Below are 20,793 nucleotides of genomic sequence, written 5' to 3'. Positions count from 1 at the left end.
AACTGTCAGCCATTAGGTGAGCTAACAATCACTGGGCAATTGTAGGTAAATTAGCTCGATCAAGAGGGCACTTGTAAAATTTATTAATTTTATTTCCCTTTTGTGGAAGCTGATGCAGTTCAGACGGGGAACCGTAACTCCCTCACCTGCAGTAATGGAGCAGCTCCATCTCCAGAGCGAGGGATGCAGGGTATCAGTGAAAAATGCAGTGGGACTAACTGTGTTTAACATAGGGTTAGGAAATTCAATCAAGAAAAGCAGCGAGGCTGCAAACACATTAACTGGCATTCTCTCAAGATTTTAACCCTACATTGTCTTGACAAAATGGAATTGACCTCACGGAATTTCCACCCTTGCCTTTTCCCGGCTCAGAAATCGGCCTAAAGGTGCTCCGAGAGCGGGGGATTGGGCGGGAGGGTGCGACTTTAACTTCCCCTCAGCGCGCCTGCAGCACGGGCTTCCTAAATTGGTTTCGGAGGAGCGGGGAAGAAAAATACTAAATCCTACTTTATTTAAGACAGGGATTAAGAATCCCACAAGGGAGGGCGCGGCGGCCCTCGTGTGGGAGGGGGGCGCGGCAGGTGCCGTGAGGGGCGGGCCCGCGGCTCGCTGAGGGCGGGAGCAGCCTGAGGGCGGCAGCAGGCTGAGGGCCCGGGCCCGGGGCCGCCCCCGGCCCGGCCGAGCCTCGGAGGAGGGCGGGCGATGCGGGAGGAGGCGCGGTGGAGCCCCCGGCCGCCCCTGGCCGGCGAGCGCGGCTCCTCCTCCGGGAGGGCGCGGCGAGGCTGGCGGGCGGTGCTGCAGCCCCGGCGGCAGCCCCGCCGCACCTCCGCGCCCGGGGCGACTCCGCGCCCGCCGGGTGCCGGCGCCTCTCCCGGAGGAGCCTGTGCTGAGGGCACGGCCGGCAGCGGGCTCTGAGGCAGCGCGGGGGGACATGTCGGCGGAGCGCGGCTGGAGGTGAGCAGCGGGGCGGGCGGTGCCCGCGGGCCCGGCGCGGCCGAGGCGCACAAGTCGGCGCTCGCCGGCCCCCTGATCCCGGCAAAGTTGTGCCCGAGGCGGCCGCAGGCTCCCGCTCCGCTGCGGGCACCGCCCGGGCCGGGAGCGCGGCGGGACGGGGCGGCTGCCCGGCGCTGAGGCTCCCGCTGCGGAGGCAGCGTTTGCGGGGCTGTTCGCTGGTGTTTCTTGGGCTTTGGGTTGGTTTTTCTTGTTTCCCGGCGCACTCGGCATCTGCCCGGCGCGGTCCCCGCAGCAGCCCTTCAGTGGCCGGGCTTTTCCCTTTCGCTCTCCTCGCGGCGTTCTGCGCGACGCTGTTGCCCTCTGGTGTTTGTGAGAATTGGTTATGGCTCTGTTGGGGAGCAAAATTTGTCAGCCTAGTGCGGTAATTCTTCATAACTTCAGGTGGTTATAGCTGCTTGGATTCCCCAAATGCCATCAGAAATGGATGTGTGTTGCTGCTCGTTTCAGCTGTCATGTGCAACCCTCGGGAAATGGCAGAAAACTTCTATTATTCAATTCACTACGTGGTGTGCTGTGCTGGATAATTGCTTCAGGGTTTGGTGTGGTGGGGGTTTCTCTTCCTAAGAAAATGGTAAGTGAAAGAAACGGGGTTTCTCTCGCTCTCAGCATCCCAGGCAGTTCTCTCTGAAGGAATGGTGCTGAACTCTGCCTTATTAACTCTTTATTCTTGGCAGCTGTAGGAGAAAAGGGAAGTAATGGTATGGGCATGGACCAGCCAGTGTGCTGGACATTTATCTCAGAGACCTTGAGCAAATCATTTACTGTTTAGATAGTGAAGTTTCTGCAATTGCTGAAGAATTACAGGGTTTATCTCAGAAAAATTGTGTGATGTCAGGAGCTTAAAGCTCTTCCTGTAGAAAGTTTTGTGTGAAGGTGAAGAGTGATGTGAAGACTAAACCAAACTTCTATGTTCTGTTGAAGTCTTCAGAGCCTTCTTTTAAACTATTTTTAAACATTGTACGTTTAATGGTTATAAATATTTTTTCTTGACAAACTGTCATGTATGGATCTCTATCCTGGATCTCTATCACTAGAGACTTTTCAAAGGTGTCTCTAGTGCTGCATTAGGCAATGCAGCATGGAGCTAAGGATGTCACAGGTACAGTAGAAACTGAGAACTGCTTACCTCAAAGATTTGAAAAAGAATGAAAAGAATTTCTATCCACCAGAATTGCTGTGCTGCCTAAACCATTGCCTTTTTTTTTTTTTATTTCCTTCACAGCTATGAGAGAATATAAGCCCTTCAATATTCACACATTGCAGAGTTTGTTATGTGATATTAAAGGGTCTCAAAGACTTCCCTTGTCATGTCTCATATCACCATTTTTACAAGCTGAAAATATCTTTTTAATATGCAGTTGTAAGGTCTCATTCTCAGCCTGGATTTACTCCTTTGAGCTGTTGAATACTTCAGTCAGTAAAATAATGCTGTAAGTAGGCATGCTCAGGGTTTGGACGCTTGTTTGGTGTTTTTGTAACTGATTTAACAATCTGAGCCCTGCTGTTCACCCCAGGTTTGGTTGTGTTCAGTTGCACTTTGCTGCTTCCTACCATATCATCTCTATATCCAAAGATTTCCATTCTAGTAACGCTAAAATGACTTCAGAATGCTTCCTTTGAGGAACTTGTATTTCTTAGTGACTGGCCAGAGCAGACCTTTATGTTCAAAGCAGTTAAGCAGCATTCTAATCATGTGAGATTTAAATGTCTGTAGTAATACACTAAACAATATGCCTCCTTTTTTTCTGCTCTTCATTTAAAACTCATCCTTTGTGTAATAAATCACCAGCATGTCACCAGCACTGTGGCACTGTCCAGGCAGGTAAAGAACAGGATGAGAATGATGGGGATTATTAGAAGAGAATTATTTAAAATATGTCCCCAGAAAAATGTGATCTACCTGAATAATATTGATGGATACTCAACCCAGAACTAGCTCTCTTTTAGTAGTTCTTGATGAAAAGGGTTTTTGTTACCCTTTAACAGGATGTTTTTACTTATAAATTTGACCCAGCTGTATTGTTTCTTCTCAAGGGTCACAGTAAGCAGTTGCCCTAGCACGGGCCTGAGGTAAGACTAAACCAGAGTTTTCCTACTGGGCTTTGACAAATTTGATTTGAGAACAATTCCTCACTTATTTATGGATATTTCAGTTGAGACCATTGCTTTGGTCTTGGTATTACCACAGTGCAGAAAAGTTTCTTGTCATTTTAAAAATTGTGTTGATAGTCATGACTCAACTTTAATAGACTTTTTATTTTTAAATTCTGTGCAGTTCTTTGTGCCTGTGCAGGTACCTAGTTTCTTACTTGAGCATCTTTTTTTACTGGATTGAGAACTCCTGTGAAGAATTTAGTAGGCTGCGTTCCCTGGAAGAGTTTCCATTAAATTATCAGGGTGACGTGATTTACAGAAGTCAAGAATTTGGTCCTTTATTCTTACCAATGAAACAACAAACGAAAGAAAGCTGCAAGTGGTAGGAACTCGAGGTGTGCTTCATGTCTTTGGGGTTCCTCACAGTATTTGTTCTGTCATCAGTGGCACTTTGTTAGTGAATTTAAAAACCTGAAACAGAACAAGCAGAGCAATGATAAACCCCCCAAGCCAATCCAAACTGAAGATCTCTATTCAGATGCAGCTATTTTGTGCTGGTTGCCTGCAGATGCCTGTAATTGTGACTGCCCAGCAGTGCTGTTCAGAGTGCTAAATCTTCTGCTTAAGAAGGTGATATTTCTTTATACTGCCAGCAAGATTTTCATGTGAACTAGTTCTGGGCTTCTGCAGTAGATGACAGGAGCACTGAGCCTTGCTGTCTGTGTTCATAACAAAATGCAACACTTGCTTCCGTGACTCAGCTTTCTCTTAGCAAGATCTTCTCCATAGTGAGACTGTAAGTGAAAAACCAAATTCTGAATATTCCAAGATGCTAATTTTCACCTTAAAATGAGCATTTTGGTACCTGCTACTTTGAGCAGCAGAGGTAAAGGGTTCAGGTCTAAATTTTAACATGGTGGCATGAAAATGCAAAATAGGACATCAAATGCAGGTTGTAGGAGAACAAATGGAGGTTCTTTTAAAGCAATGAAGTTCTAGATAAAAAAAAACATGCAAATTTTATTGCTTCAAACCATGGAAAAATACCATATGAATTATTCTATAGGTAAAATTTATTGTGACATCAGCTTTGTGGAACTTTGGATTCATATAATATCTGACACCTGTTCTCAAGTGCTTTGAGGTACAGGTGGGACCACATTCCTCTGTCACTGAATTCCATGACTGTAGAAATCAAAAAGAGCTGAGACTGCTTATGCTATCTATGGGGGTTTTTTCATGTTTTTTTTCACTAGAACAATACTAACAAGCTTGAACTCTTGTGCAGACTTCCTAGACTCTTTCTGTTTTTTTCCTTTAAGCCTTTTTCTTATTCTTGGATATTTTTTATTGCTGTCGAAGCTATCATGACTTTTCCTTCCTTTAATAAAGTATTGTGTTCTTTTGTAATGAAAGTGAGACTCTTCAGGTACTGTCCTCTTCTGAAATGCTGCTTCTCACACACTCACTGTAGGTACATTGAGAATTAGACCTTTTGTCTGGTTTTACTGTAGGAAATGATAGTGAGCAAGGACCATCTTCCCTGAAGCCACGTCTAGAGATGTGATAAAGGTCGCTGTCCCAATCTCCATAGGTCCCACGGTGTGTCATGTGAGGAGCATCCCAAGGATGGCGCTGTCAGGGGTGCACTGTGAGTTATTTTAGCTGTAATACAGCACTAGAGTATCCAGCAAGTTCTGTTGCTCAGGGGAAAATGCTGCTGTCCCTGGAGGAAAGCAACTGTATCTTGTCAAGGCTTAGAGAACTCTTTGAATTGTTTGTTTTCTTCTTCCTGCGTTCTTTTGAACTCCTGCCATACAAACCAGCAGGTGAAAATTACGTGAGCCTCAAGCTGATACAAGAGAGCGTGCATTTAAAACTTGTGCCTTGCTCTGTTCCGTCCTGCTTCCTGACTGTCTTCAGCAGGGACTGTGCCAAGTCTGGCTGTGTCCTGCTGCCTCAGAGAGTTCCTCATTCCTCACAGAGGAACCTCACATCTGTCTTGGCAGTTCCAGCCACTCCTCCTTGCAGCTGCCCGCTGTAGCCCCACGGGGGTGCCTGCAATTAGGAGCTGAGGATACAATGACTGGGCTTTTCTTGAAGCAGACACGGGTTTCTGGGCTGGCTCCAGATTTTCCTCTCTATGGAATGGCATTAGGAACCGTGTCCTTGCTGCAAGTGTTTCTTGGGTTGCAACCCTTGTGTAATACCCAGTTCAAGCAGCTCTGTCTCATCGGCCCTTCCTTGCTCTGAGCTTAGGTCAGTGTCAATTCTCACTTTTTCTGTATCTGGACCAGCCAGGTCTGTGGTTGTCAAAGACAAGTAGGTGTATGTAGAGCTTTCCTGCAGAATGCAGTCAGTGATAATTTTAGGCACTAAAATGATGTGTTTCTTGGCATTCAGGCAGCTGAGCTGGAAACCCAAGATGAAGAGAACCCTTGGTGTGTGTCATGAAAAATCATCTGTCTGGAAGCCTCTGTCTGGTGTTAACTCATTCAGGGTGGAACTTCTCTTTGTCACCTGACTTGTTCCCATATTAAATGTCTCTGTTATGCCATCCAGACTGAAATTCTTGAAGCTGGTGTGGCAAGGATCAGACATTTCAATGCTTAAGAATGTTAATTTCTTCTAAAGGTACTTCCATGTTGTTGTTTGGTCTTTCTGCATTCCTCAGGTTTTTTTTCAGACAGAAACCGAGAAGCTGGGGTTGTGTTATTTTAGTCCAGCACTGATTAGTGAGCGTGGGTGAAGGGCAGGTTTCCTGCCCAAAAGCTTTGAGCAGGACTTTGTGCAGCTGCAGGTCAGGTTCAAGGCTGGGTTCAAGTCTTCCCAGAAGAGAAGGGATTGATAAAGAGGTATCTGAGTAGACAGTGAGGAGAGTAAAATCTATGCAGACAGCAGGAATCTTGCTCTGACTCTTAACTATGAATGAGACGGCTCACGTATGCTCGCTCTTGATGCTGAATTTTGCGGTTTTGATGAATAGAATGCCTTGGAGTTTCTTTTCCTCTCCCTCATCTGATCTTTCTCGTTTAGTTTTACTTGATGCTCATCTTGGCACCGGGAAGATCTGTCTTCAGGGTTTCATTAAATTTGTGGACATGACATAGGTACTGTTAAGTACATCATATTTTTTAGCTTTTTTGAAAATCTGGAGCGAAAGACCAATTTGCTTACAATGTAGGAATAAAAAAAGAAACCAACCAGGACTGGAAGGATTAAGCTCTCAGTTGGGAAATGACCATGTTAATGCCACACCTTATCCTAATCCCATTTCCAAATGGACCTGGGTGCAAACTACGCTGAAGTTAGAGTGGCCATGTTCTAGATCTTCACACACCTAATATTTTCCAAGATCTGCTTTGAAGCTTTGTTTATGACTTATGATCATTATTTTATGCTTGTCACACCATCCAGTTGTTTTACTAGGGAGTTTTGACAGCAGTTGTACTGCTGGCTTGAAAAATTATTCTTTCCTTAAATACAAGATAAAGCATAAGTATATCCTTAGGTGATCTGCCTGTTAGGTTTAACTTTTGAGTTATGACTTTCTCTTCTCCAATTTAAGAGCTTGATTATTGTATTTTGTTTTTAATGCAATGAATTGGCAAGTGCTTCTAACAGTCTGCAAGACTCCACAGTCCAGAGAAATGCTTTGTTTTCCTCTGATGTTGCAGGAAGGAGGTTTTGCTTTGAAAACATTCCTACAGTAGATGTAATATAGAGTGCATCAGTGTATGTTTGTACAACAGTTGTGTACGTTCTTAGTTCTTGGGAAAACTAATAAAAGATAAAATTTGTTTAATCATGTTCCCCCAGCTTTTTAGGAGTAGAAGGAAGAAGTTGATAAATTTTCTTCAGTATTTTGGTTGTTAGCAGCTGTCTACTTGGGAATTAACTTTTATCTTTAGGTGAAAATAATTTCTAAAGCACAGTAAATACTTTGCTTTTACGCCTTGCTTTTCAGTACCTCTTCCTACTTTATTTGATCCTCTGAGCTGAGGAACCTGTGAGATTCAGAGACCTTCAAATGCACGTGGCAAGTAGTGGGAGCAGGGAAAAAAAATACATTATTGCAAGATTTGGAGCTGTTGGTCTCCAACTCTCTGGCTGGCAGTGGTTTCTTTACTCCCCATTAGTTTAAGCAGGTGATACTTCACAAGGTGCTGCCTCAATTAAATCTCTGATTTTCTTTTCTTCTAGGCCATACCTTGGGTAAAGCTCTGTGGAAGACAGATGTGTGTGCTGCAATGGTGACAGAAATATTTCAGAGGACTGGAACAAGTTGTTGAGAATCTGTGTTTGTTTTTCATGCTGCTGTTGAGAGCTATCTAAGGCAAGTAAACACCATGAGTTTTATCCTGAAACTTGACAGACATTTCCAAAGAAGAGTAATTTTGCTGGCCACTTTTTGTATGGTGAGCATAGTTATTTCTGCCTACTACTTGTAGAATGGCTACACAGAGGAGAATGAGCTTCCTGAAACCTCTTCAGAAGTGGAATGTGGTGATCCTCAACCGTTGCCATCCAAGCTGATGGAGATGAAGAGCACGAAGCCCATCGATCCCCTGAGGACAGACCTGGTAGTGCTGGTGTTTGTGGAAAGCCAGCACTCAAGCTTAGGCCAAGATATAATAACCATTCTGGAATCCAGCAGGTTTCAGTTTCACCTTGAGATTGCATCTGGGAAAGGTGACCTCCCAGTGCTTCTAGACAAAAGCAGAGGCAAATACGCTCTCATAGTGTATGAAAATATTCTGAAGTAGGTGAATATGGACTCTTGGAACAGAGGCCTTCTAGATAAGTACTGCCTGGAGTACGGTGTAGGTGTGATTGGATTTCACAAAGGCACTGAGAACAGCTTGCAGAGCTTTGAGTTGAAGGGTTTTCCTTTCCATGTCCACAGCAATCTGGGTGTTCAGGACTGTTGCATTAACCCTCATTCCCCACTGCTCCATGTGACTAAACCTTCTAAGCTTGAGGAAGGGCCCTTGCTTGGAAATGCCTGGGCCGTTTTCCAGGTTAATCACACAACTTATCAACCAGTGATATTTGCAAAAGTAAAGACACCAGAAAACCTTTCTCCACCTGCTGCTCTAGGTGCTCTCTATGCCACAGTAATACATGACTTGGGGCTCCACGATGGGATTCAGCGAGTCCTTTTCGGCAGTAACTTGAATTTTTGGCTGCACAAGCTGATTTTCATAGATGCCATCTCTTTCCTGTCTGGAAAGAAACTCACCCTATCCTTGGATAGGTACATTCTGGTTGACATAGATGATATCTTCGTTGGCAAGGATGGAACAAGGATGAACACCAACGATGTACAGGTAAAGTATGTGCACAAACTGATGGTCAATGCAGCAAAGCGGTATTTTCATCTGAAAGTGAATAGTTGTTCATGGTTGGAACTGGAGGGCTCCACTCAGGAGCTGTTCATATTTATTGCACTTGTTGTGAGTCTTACAAGCAGGAGGTGAATGTGGTGAGCAGCAGTAAATGGCAGCATCAAATGTGAAGAGTGGACTGGGTTATTGGCTGTTTGAGATAGGTTTGGATGTCAGGAGCTGTTTGCAGCATTTCACCTCTCTCATCTCTGTTATATGGCACTTGCTTGCAGGGAGGGTTTGTGCTAATATTGCTCTTAAAAGCTGTCAGTAAATGACTGGACAATTTCCATTTGAATGTTTAGAGCTGTACATTCCTGAAGGTCCTTTTCCACTCTGTTGTGCTGTTCAAGTGAGGTGACAGTGGTTGGTCAGTGGCACTAACATCTTCCCATTATTTCTTCCTGTGTTTCTTGTGTGCTTTTTGTGAGGAGTGTTGTCCCAAAGCAGGAAATAGGAGATCACCTTTCTCAACTTGGTCTAGAAGCTGCAAATCTCTAACATCCTGATTGTTGCCCTGTTTGCACTAAAGAGAAGGGAGAATGTTTTCTTAGAAGTTTGTTAATGGGATGAGGAACTGCAAGAAGGAAAGACAAGGACAGCACTGCATGCAGTGGGTCATTTTTGTTTCATTTTTAACCAAGTTTTTGGGTTTCTTCAGTGTTAATACACTTGTCAAGCCACAGCAGCTCTGCATTCTTTGCTCTCTTAAATGAAAGGTTTGACCCTGCGGTTAAACTTTTAATTTGCTTTAAAATTGCATTTGCTCTTTTCCAAAACATTCTCTGTCCATGCACTTAAAAATGAGATTTACCTCCTTGTTAAGTAGGTGTTTTCCTTAGGCAAACAAATCCCATGGGAGAGAGCAGAAATAAAGGTGAAGCTTCCTAAATGGTTTTTCCATGGAGAAGAGGATGGCAGTGTTTGAGTTAGGTGAGTGAGCATCCTTGGAGAGTCTCCTGAATGCAAACTCAGATGGCAGGAAAAAAGTCAAGTCTGGCCAGCATCACTGGCAGAACTTGTGTTGTTCTGCAGGAGCAGAACTTTCTGGTAACAAGGTGGCTGAAATAAAGCCTGAATAAATCCATCACTGAGTTGTGCAGTAGCAGTCGGAGACAGCACGTTTTGTATTGTTTGTCTTTGCAAGTGACACCTTAGGATTGTCATTTGAAAAGAAGTTGGGATGTTGAATTGCCAGAGTTATATACCAGAAGCAGGAGACTATTGAGACAAATTTGGTTACAGCAGATAGAGAAGGATAAACCATATTGTTTGGGGAAAATAATTTGCAGTATGTCAGAAAGTAATCTTCCCAAAATAAAACTGTCCCATTAAATAGAAGTAATATCAAAGTGGAAATAACTTTTAAGTGGGATAATTTCATTTATACAGAACTGTGTTCTGAAACAATGGAATCTGAAAAAAGTGTTCCCTTCTGAGTCTTCATCTACTTAGAGTTAAAATGTTGTATTAAACATGTTGTTAGGGCTGTCAGATGCAATGCATCTTCATTGCTATTAATATCAAAGGAGTTCTCCTCGGTGGCACAATGACATGTGGAAGGAATGAAACAAAATCAGTTTGCAGTAGTTGGAAACACGTTATTGTAAAGTGTATTTGCAAATAAATGACATCTCATTAAACAAGAGTTTTAGTGAGTTCTGCTGCAGTGCCTGTGACAGAGAATTGGGCGCTGCAAGTGTGAAAAGAGGTTCTAAATGTAGACTTTGTATCATTTCAGTACTCAAGATTAGCTCATTTCCACTAGGCACACATTTCTAATAAAAACATGGATGTTTTTCTGGCTCTTGACCTGCGGCACAGATTTTGCATTAGGTGGTGTACATTATTCTGTACCTGTTAATCCTCATGTGGTCCATTTCCTCCCTGTATAGGCAGGCAATCACAACAGTTGATTCTACTGATTTTGGTAGTGCAAAGCTTGTAGATAAAACATAGCATTACTTAGAACAAAACTTTCTGAAAAACATCTGTTTCTGGATTTGGAACTGTGGCTTTGATGGTGGTTGGGTTTTTTGGGTTTTGGAGGGGGTTTTTTAGGTGGTTGTTTGTTGTTGTGCTTTGTTGGTTTGGTGTAAGGAAGTGTTGCTGTGCTCTGTCCAAATCTTGCAGCTTACACACCAATCGCTACAATGTCTGTGAACATTTTTAAAGTTTTCATCTTTGCATCCCCAAATGTGGAAAACACAATTCCTGCAGTTCTGTGGTTAGAAACATAGAATGCTATAACCATGTAGTTTGGAATAGACCTTTGAGATGATGGGGTCCAACTATTAATCCAGCACTGCCAAGCCTACTAGCAAATCATGTTCCTAAATATGAGGCAGAGCAAGTAAATCCTCTCAGAAGTTTGTGTGTAAACACACAGTATCCCCCTGGTTTGCTCTTCCAGACTATCTGAAAACTTCCACTGGAATATCTGGATCCATGTCCTGCTGCTCCTGTGTGGAGTTTCTGTAGTCTGGCTGCTCCCAGTCTCCCCACTGTTATCTCAGTGCTCTGATGACACTGGAATAGGGGCTCCTTACTTCTCCTCGCAGCACCAAGGGCGTGTTTCAAAATTTACTGCAAGAGATAGAACCTTTTCTTTCAGCTGGAGACACAGTGATGGTCTTCACTGAAGGAAAGATGGCTTTTGACACTGAAGTTCATAATGAGTTGGATAGAAACAAGAAATGACTATTCCTGGAAGAACTGGTTTTTTCTTGAGCTGTGGAGACTGCTTCTGAACCTCCCTGTAATTAAACAGCACTGTGTCTTACTCGACACACAGAGCAGTTCCTCAGATGGTGTAAGCTGTCAAAACATCCATTGATTTCAGAGGAACTATGACAACTTAGAAGAGTTATAGATTAGTCTTAATTCTCCAGCAGCAACTTGAGATATGCGGAACTTAATTAGACTGGCATCACGAGTGTGAGAAACATAAAGGCATACCAGAATGTGGTTTGGGGTTCTTGGAGTGTTCATATATTTCATTAAGAAAAGTCTAGTTTGTTTTCTTGATGTCTCAAGAAGTTGTTAGAGTTTTTCATCTGAATCTTTGGGCTCTGGCTCAAAATGTGTTAGAGGTTTTCCAGAATCAGAAATGTAGGGATGAAATATGGATACACTTGGAGCTGAGTTTCACGCATTAGAACTCAGCTAGGGCACTCATGTCTTCTACTGGCAGTGCCTGCCTTGTCGTGGGTTATTCTTATTTCCCAGATATCAGGGGAGAGCATGCTGCTAGTGGTCTGCTTCAGCATCAAGTGCTGATTTGCAACAACATCAACAGCAAAAATGCTGCTCAGTCCTCCAGTCAAATTAAAAAAAAGTGAAAAAAACCCAGCTAGATTCCCTGACTGCTGACTTGGTCCAGCTATACAGTGTCTTTTCCAGCTTCTCTTTTCCCCTCTTTATGTCTGGACACACTTGTACAGTTGATAAAGGCAAATCAGTGCATACCAGTTCTGTAATGACCTTTATCTTATACTTTTATTCCTCTGTAAGATACCTTTGATATCCTAGTGTGGCTTTGTTCCTGTATGGCTTTGGATGTATTAGTTTCAGAGAGTGTGCTGATAGAAACTAATGTGGAAACATCTGTTAAACCAACATCCATTCATTTACATCTAGCATTAGAGCTGCTCCACATATCTCTAATTACATTACTGTTTTATGTCTTAAGTGCTTACTCAACTCTGAAAATATAAACTGTGGGGTTCTAAGTACTCTTCTTGAGATAGCATCAAAGCAAGAAATGAGTTGGTGCTTAATCCACAGCCTGATCTTTGTCACCACTTCCCGTGTGACACCGAGACAAGGGCTCGTGATGTGTGAGAGAGATGGATGGATGGCTTTGTGTATCCATAAAGCTTCTTGGGCTCTGTCCCACGATTCTCCTGACAGAATCCTTCCCAGGTTTTGCTTTGGCCTGAAGTAGCAGACAGCTCCTGGGAAGTCAAAAGGGGTAGGAGTGGAGCTTAGAGAGAGAAGAGGTTTTTCCTAGGCCTTGCTTCAATGTCATAGGAGAGAGTGAAGCAGTAAGCAGATTTCAGCTCTGCTCAGCCCTCTTGTCATTTGTTGTTTGCACCTGTAACACTGTGGAAGAGCTGCATCCCCTTTGGTCTGTTTCCATCATGACTCTTTTTGTGACCTCCCTGCTGATAAGCAAGTCAGTCTAGTTTTGTAAATCCTTGCACAAGCAAGACCAAAAGCAGGTCCAAGTCCCATTCATCCAACTGCCTCAGGCAGAAAAGCTGGCTGCTGCCCCTCCTCCATTGCAGATTGTCACAAATACTAATCCAGGAACTTGGGTTGTGCCCCCATTTTCCCTTTTTTGTGTGAACATAGAGAACCATTTGCTGTGTGACTCACAAGGGTTGTGTTCCATCAGAGACCATGCCAGGGTTTCTCTGGTCCCCAGTGCTGCAGGCAGAAGTGTTGTCACCCCGTTGTGCATCTGCTCCCAGCCCGAGTTCAGGCTGGCCGAGGGAGTGATCAGAAGGGGAACAGGTTTTGTGCAGCACTGCTCTACAGCAAGGGGCTCCTTCCAGGGCTGGGCAGTGCTCTGCTGTTCCCTGCATCAGCTCCAGCAGAAACATTCCCCAGCTCCTGATGGTCTCCAGCCAAGCCAGCAGCAAAATGCTGACTGATGGTTTCCATGGGCTGGGACTGTTGTCTCTGGGTAACACCAGCATTCTGCTGTCACCTCAGCTGCGTGTCTGAGCTGTAGCAGGGCTGCTGAGATGGGCAGGGGAAAGGGGGCTTCTCCTAAAGAGCAATGCAGGTCAGCTGCTGGCAAAGCAATTATCATCAAGAGGATCATCCATAAAGTGCAGTGATAGCTTACAAATCTCAAACCCAAGCGTTTCTTCTTTGATTATTAAAAACAAAGGGGCTTGAACTCTCGGTTTGATGTATTAAGTGATATTTTTTTAGAAGACATTTTGAGTTAGTCCAACTGGAATGATTCATAAAGCAGCTTAATTAGACCAGAGCTCCAGTGGGAGTCCCCTTTAACATGTCTACAGAGACTCTTTTAATACTCTAATCCACTTCTGAATAAAAGGTGAAACCAGGAATGGTAGTTTCAAAGGAGGAACTACAAAGAACATTTATCTTTCTCTTTTTGCTCTTCTGTCCTTGCCATCTAGATATCAAGCTTCCATTGGATTCTGAGGATGACTTTTTTTCTAGGTTAGCTTGCACAAGCAGAGCTTTTTCTATACCATCATTTAAACCTTAAAGAACCCTCAAAGTGAAAAATTGGATACTAAAGCACCACCAAACGGGTGTTCTAGAATTACTGTAATGAATTCATCCTGTTGTACAGTGTTTTGTTTCACCTCCTAGCAAGTTTTTTAAAAAACTTTTAGGTCGCCCTCTTATAATTTGTTTTCCGCTTTATCCGGTGCTATAGGAGGAGGCTTCATGCTAATGCTCCAGTAGGGTGGGAAATCCTGAAATGGGAAATGGAAGTGTGCCCTGAGGTCTGTTTTTAGACTGATGTGACTAGGCTGTGCTTCAAAATAAAATGAAAAATAACCCACACAGACCTGGGTTCAGCAAAAGGGAGGCTAAAGACTTGAAAATGCTGTAGTCTGACAAGGGAAATCAAGATCATGATGTTATATTTACTTTGCACTGGGCTTCTTTAGAGATGTGCAATCTCTCTACAACATCTGCTGGAACAGAGTTAATAAGCTAAAGCAATGCTTTTAATGTCTAACTACTATTGATTCCCTTTTCTTGAGGTAGGAATTGCTTACAGGCTTTCAGCACTAACATTAAAATATCAGGATGGTAGCAGAAGGAATGGTTGGGTTTTTGGTTGGAATATGCAATGCAGTTCCAGGTGAACAATGCCCAGTGGTGATTGCTCTCCAATCATCTTTTGAGTGGGGGTTTTTTTTGACAATATATTTTTCTCATGGAAGGAAAACAAAGGTGACTTAATTAAAATGAGGAAAGAAAAACATGGATGGAATAATTCACTCCAAGTGAATAAGAACTTGGTACTTAACCATTGTACCTCTTCATCTTGCTCATTCCTACTTCCCTGCTTTCCTAATGTTCAGCAGGTTACATTTCAAAATATCTGCCGTGATATTTTGGAGTGGCATCTTTGCTCTCAGAAGACTTTGGGGCACTTGAGAAATAATATTCCAAATGCTGTTTGCCTACCCATCCCAGTGATGTGGCACTTTGGGTCTCAGTTTTGTTCATTTGCTGGTTTTAAGTGTGCCTGAAATGCTGACACACACAGAGCAGCAGGGCTTCTGTGAACTGAAATGGTCACCTAAAATGTAAATAGCAGTAGCAGAGATACCTGTTAAACAATTTGAAGTGCAGGCTTGAAAGAAATAAATTAAATGGTGAGAGGATAGTAAGTTGATTTCTCCTGGTGGCATAAAGCTTTTATGTTCAAGAGGAGTGTTTTAGGAAAGTAGATCCTATGCCCAAAAAAATGGAATAGGAGCAAAGAGCATCAGCATCCGTATTTCTGTTGTAGATCTGTTACATCTTGGGGCTCCCACAGAGGGCAATATTGTATAAAAGATAGTTTTAAGCCATGCATTAGGGGTCTGCCGATTCATCTGTGTTGATAGACCTTAAGGAAAATTGCTGTTAAAGTCAATTGAACTTCCAAGTGTGAGAAACTGGAAGAGACTTCAGGGGACACGACGCTGTTTAATGGGGCAGAAACTGAGAGACAAGTGAACTGCAGTGTGGGGTGATTTGCATTTTTCCAAGATGATTTGTAGAAGGTGAAAAGTTGCAGATGAAATGCTTTGATTTGCCTTTATCTCACTCTGCCTGTGCACTTGTGTCGTTCATTTCATGCAATAACCCCTACTAAACAGTCAGAGGCTGCAGCATCATTTTGTTGACCTTAAATTAAGGCAGAAAGCTGCAGTTTTGGAATTTGAAGTTTGTAGTATCTAATTGGCTAAAGGGCAAAAGAAAGAAGTAAAGATGAATGACAACTTTTCATATCAGATGAAAAATCAAGGCTCATGCATCAGGGAACTTCAAAACAATTAGTTTCATATCATTTCAGCCTAGGTCTCAATCCTAAAAGTGCATTAAAATGACACTCTCTAAGTCTCATTCTGTGGAGCTTAGATGAACCTCAGATTTTAGGTGTTCCCAGGATGGGAGTTACAGGAATTGATTTCTTTGCAATGTGAAGTGCCTAAAATAGGAAACAGTGGCAGTTTGGGGGCCTCTTGCTGCTTTCTTCCCTTTTTATTCCTTTCTATCCAACATGGCAGAAATGCCATCTAAGTGAGTAGCAGGAAGGCAACCTACATTGTTAGCAAATGAGGGGAAAAAAAAAGGTTAATCTTTCAGGCTTTGGAGGAGCTGATAGCAGGAGAAAAACTGTGCCTGCAATACAAAGCCAAAAGTTATCAACTATCCTGAGAGTTGTTTTCACCAATCAACAAAGAACATAAACTAGGGGAAAAAAACAAAAGGAAGCATTGCTCTGGTCTTTGTCCCTAAGATGAGAAACTGAAAAGCTGTGAGTATAAAGCAGGTATGAGCTGGTTGTCAGTGGAATGTCAGCTTCCAGCAGAACAGGAATAACTCAGGAGTCTGGAGATGAGTCTCTGCTGCCTTGCACAGTGTTTTAATCAAAGCCCTGAAGGAGCAGTTCCCAGCCAGCCACAAAGCACCACGTCAGGCCGTGCAGAAAGAGGATTGCAGCACAACTGGGGCTTCACCAGATCTGTCTGAGATCTAGAACTGGTACTAGGTGAGGCTCAACTTGAATAATTTTCTTAGTTCCTTCTTTTGTCCTCTCACCCCAAATACAGCTTGTATTTTGCTTCAGCATGCTTCTGTAAATCCTCAGAGGATCCATCTTGGAAGCACTTCCAGGATGGAAATGCTCTGACCTTTAGATGTTGACAGATGAGGTGCATATTCTCCTGTTCTGTATTTATTGACAATAATGGCAGCTCTTCCTTTTTTTATTTAATTTTTTTTTTGTGAACAATGTAACTTTTACATATTTGTATGACTTCATTGTATAGCTGCCCTCCTGTAACATATTCTATATGTGCCAATTCTTTTACTCCAGGGATGTAAATGCAGTACCACATATTGATGAACACACTGTACCATTTAAACCACTGTCTGCACCATCACCCTTCAGAAATGAGACCTGCACAGCACTCTGCAATTCAATCAAATGAAAAAGGCCATGAATTTATCCACAGAGGCAGCATGGCTGATAAAGCAGCTCCTGTCTCCTGTGCTCAGAGGTGATTCCTGTTCCAGATCAGCTCTGTGCTGGACCTGCCTTTTGCAGATGTTGTGGGGCTGCTGCCACATGATGTGTGGTGGCTTTGTACGGGGGAGTCTCCTCTAGTGAGGATTGCACAGCACCACCAGTCATCCCAGTTAGCACTTGGATGAAATGGAGAACTGAACTCCAGAGGCAGGAACCAATTCTACTCTATTCCATTGCTTGAAATGTTTTCCTTAGAGTGTGTTCAGGGGAGGAGGGGAGATAGACCTTTTTACCTTTCTGGTTTTGTCTCTTTCCATGGTGTATCATATCCACCCTTGCCATAGCTGAGCTAGTAGGGCTGTGCTTTCTGAGAGGAATTCAACAGGAAAACGTTCCATCTTTTGTCCCCCTGGAAGAAGCACCAGTTTTTGGGGCAATCTGTCTTCAAATGCTTCTGTAAAATTTTCCTTTTAGTTCTTGATCCTGCTCAGACACATCAGAGCGATACAAAACCCTCTGAGTAACGTCACCAGCCTCAGCAGAATGTCTAAACTCTCTAAACTCCAACTTTGCGTTATCACACCATAATTACATTAAAATTATGAACATAATGATGGCAGGTTCGAGGTCATTGGCTTTCAATCTTCCTGCTTAGGGCTGACCATAGCATTTGTCTGGATTTTCTTGTCTCAGGGACCGATCACTCCACGTTTCCTTAAGGGACCGAGCGCTTGCTCTCCACAGCTCCTTGGAGCTGAAGGTGCTTGCCCACACTGAGTGAGACTCTGTGATGTTTCTATTTGCAGATGTGCTGCTGTGATGGAAATTTCTGTTCCAGCACACTTCCACACCAAGAGAAATAGAGGAAAAAGAAAAGAGAAAGGAGTTAAAAGCCAGAAGGCATCATTTAAATGCCAGTGTGGCAACCAAAGAGGTAAGGGAATGAAACAGGGACAGAGGGAGGAGAGGAAGGTCACTGTCCCCAGGGACAGCAACGCCAGATGGCCACAAGCACAAATCAAGAATTCCACAGACAGGAGTTTTACTCTCACCCTTTGATTTTTTTTTCAGCATCATTTGCATTGCCGTTTATTTTCATGGCCATTGGGAGGTTGGCAAAGGGCCAGATTGCCCTGAAGGGAGGACATGTTAATGTAATACGTGCAGGGGGCTGTTCTGAGCTATTGTCAGCACTAAACCTGCTCAGAGCAGCTCTCTTTGCTGGGGTGACAGCAGCAATGAAAGATCCACCTGAGGATCTCTTCCACCTGAGATGCAAATACCCTCTCCTTCCCTCGTGCAGTCCTAAAGCTTGCACATACATTTCCTGCATGGGGGCTGGACACTGCTTCCACTTGGATTTAATTGCATTTCCCTGCTGGGTGGAAACTTCCAGTGGCCAAGGGAGAATATTCTGGCTTGAAATAAGAAGAGACATTTCTTAGTAACAACCATTGACTATTGCACATCTCTCCTGGCAAAAATAAAAGAACTGACCTTAATGGTGATTGCCAGGGAATATTCCCAGCTTTACATTTGAGACACTTGCCTTTCCAGCCCCTTTTGCCTCCCTCCAGGAAAGCTGATGTTGCACAAAGAAGAGTCAGGTAAATTGCTTGTTCCTGTTAGTTCTGTGTAACTGGAGCACCAGTATCCCACATTCTGGGTAACTTCGCAACCTTTGGAGTTTCCCTTCCGCTGCATTGCATTTGTTTTCTGGATGTACTCAGTTTTGCTGGCACAGGACACAAAAATTATAAAAGGAAGTTTATGATAGAAGAGCAGGAAACAAATGACACTTGTGCATTTGTCCTTGATCCTTGAAAAATTAGCTGAGCCCCAGACTTGCTTTTGGATTTCTCTCTGCTTCTTGCACTCATGTGTTAGGGTGTTCCCAAAGAATCCTAAAGAAACAAATTCTCTGGTTTGCCTCCTATTCATGGAAAGGGCAAAGATGAAGTATCAGATTCAGTTGCTTAAAATCTGATAAACCTGTAGGAGAAAGATGTTTTCTGCTGCACTGTTTGTCATAAACAAAATTAAGATTTAAAAAAAGCCCCACAACCTTAACAGCCTTTTCCAGAAATGAGGCAGACGCAGCAATCTTGAAGCAGTCATCGCTTCAGTCTTTCTATAACTCTGAAGACAACTAAATTAACACAGAAACCAGAGCTCTCACACACCCTACAGCCAACAGCTCCCAAAATTATTAAAACCCTTATGGATTCAGTTTATTGCAGATGCTCTCCTGAAGCAGAAAAGGTGATTCTGCACTTCCTTAGTCCTTTTCCCTTGGACTGAGGTTTGGTTTGGCCTTGTGTGGTCCCGCTGAAGAGCAACAGAGAGCAGTGACAAGGCTTCCTTAAGCCTGGGATCATAAAATCTTGTTGTTTGGGCAGAGAGAAATCCCCCCCTGGCTACAGCCTCCTGTCAGCTCCAGGGGACAGGACCAGGTCTCCCCTGAGTCTCACTGAGTACTTGGTTTATGCAAAACATTTGGGCTCGTTCCGTTTGCTGAGAAGAAGAGCCAAAGATGACAAACCTTGGGCACCGTCCCCTCCTCACCCCAAAGTGCCCCCCAGGATGGCCTGTGCCTCATCAAGTAACATTTCTGCAATCAGGCATTGCCAAAAGTGTTTCCAGCAACACATTCCATCACTTCTTGTCACTTTTTATTCAGTGCAAGCATGAAAATGTCTGAGATAGACAATGAAAGGCAATAGATAAAATCCAAGACAAGCGATCATAAATGGCCCTGCTGAGAAAGCAGATCCCAAGGAATGGAATGGAGGTGGAAGGTCACTCCTGACACATGAAATAGAGCAGCCAGAGCAGATCCTGATGTCACCGTGATACTGAGATAGAAAAATCACCTGCTTCAAATCATTGAAAAGGAGAACAAGAAGCAGGAGGACAGGTGGGTAGGTGTGTTGTTAACTCTGTTAAACACAGTTTAAAAACCCCCAAAACGCAGTAGTTATTAACCAGATATTTGAGGAGCCACAGCCACAGATCTCTGCAGAACATTTACAAAGTGCTTGACAAATGGAAAGCTGGATCTTTTTCAGCAAGTGCCATGGGTGCTGTGCACCCAGACCTGCAGCACCAGGGCCATCCATCTGCCTCAGGAGTCCTGCTTTCATCCTTGGAGTGTGCATCCTTCCATCCTCCAGTGTGCACCGGCACTTCAGATTGAGGTAAGGACAGCATTTAATAGGGGAAAAAGAACAGGAGCTGCTACCTCCATTAAATATTGGCACCACCATGGGACACATTCACTTGAAGACGAGCACAAAGGGATTCCAACACAATTGTCCCCGTACAGAACACAAACCAAGCTTCTCCTGCTGCTCTGGGCGGTCCCTAAACACAAGAAGGAGCTGTGGGTTTTCTCCATCGCTGCTGGTGCAGCTGAAGAAGTTCCTTAAGCCTTTCCCGTTTCCCTGAGTTGCCTCTGATTTCCATCACCTCCAAATGGGCATCTGTGGCACTATGAGAAAGAGCAGCATTTTCCTTGGGAAACAGCCAGAAAAGAAGCAGAGCAGGTCCCAGACTGGGGGCTGCCCCTTCCCGGGGATTATGTGTCAGCTCTGTTAGAATTGCTAATTCTTTAGGCACCTCCTTGGCTTTGAGGAGTGGATGGGGGGAGATGGAAAGCCAAGGCCTGGGCTGAAGGCCGTGCCCGAGGTGTGCCCAGCTCCCTGCACACCTTTTCCCCCCAGGTGCAGAGCAGGTGCAGACGCTGCCCATGGAAGGCAAGGAGAGCTGGGAGCCAAGAGAGGAGCGGTTTCTCCCGGAACACCGGGAGCCGTTCCATGGCAGCAGCTCATTCCCAGCCCCTGCCCCACTCTCTGCTCCCAAAGGTCACCGGGAGCTCGCCCAAGGCACGGGGGACTGGCCAGGGCTTTCCCACCTGGGCCGAGTGCCACAGGAGGGGCCCCTGCAGGATTTCTGTCTTGCTCGGCTTCCAGCAGCTCAGACTGGCTCCTGCATCCAGCAGGGATTGGCTGGGGATTTGCTTGGGGTTTTTGGTTTGTTGCTTTGGCTTTTAGT

At 44.1% G+C, this 20,793-nt stretch overlaps 1 pseudogene; it reads left to right on the top strand.

The window, feature by feature from the left end:
- Positions 1–7,457: 7,457 nt before the first annotated feature.
- LOC131578960 (bifunctional heparan sulfate N-deacetylase/N-sulfotransferase 3-like) lies at positions 7,458–20,302 on the top strand (annotated as a pseudogene).
- Positions 20,303–20,793: the final 491 nt, after the last annotated feature.

The sequence above is a fragment of the Poecile atricapillus genome, chromosome 4 (genome assembly GCF_030490865.1).
Source record: "Poecile atricapillus isolate bPoeAtr1 chromosome 4, bPoeAtr1.hap1, whole genome shotgun sequence".
Taxonomy (NCBI): domain Eukaryota; kingdom Metazoa; phylum Chordata; class Aves; order Passeriformes; family Paridae; genus Poecile; species Poecile atricapillus.
Note: the sequence above shows the minus strand (reverse complement) of the source record. Positions and strands in the feature narration are given on the sequence as shown.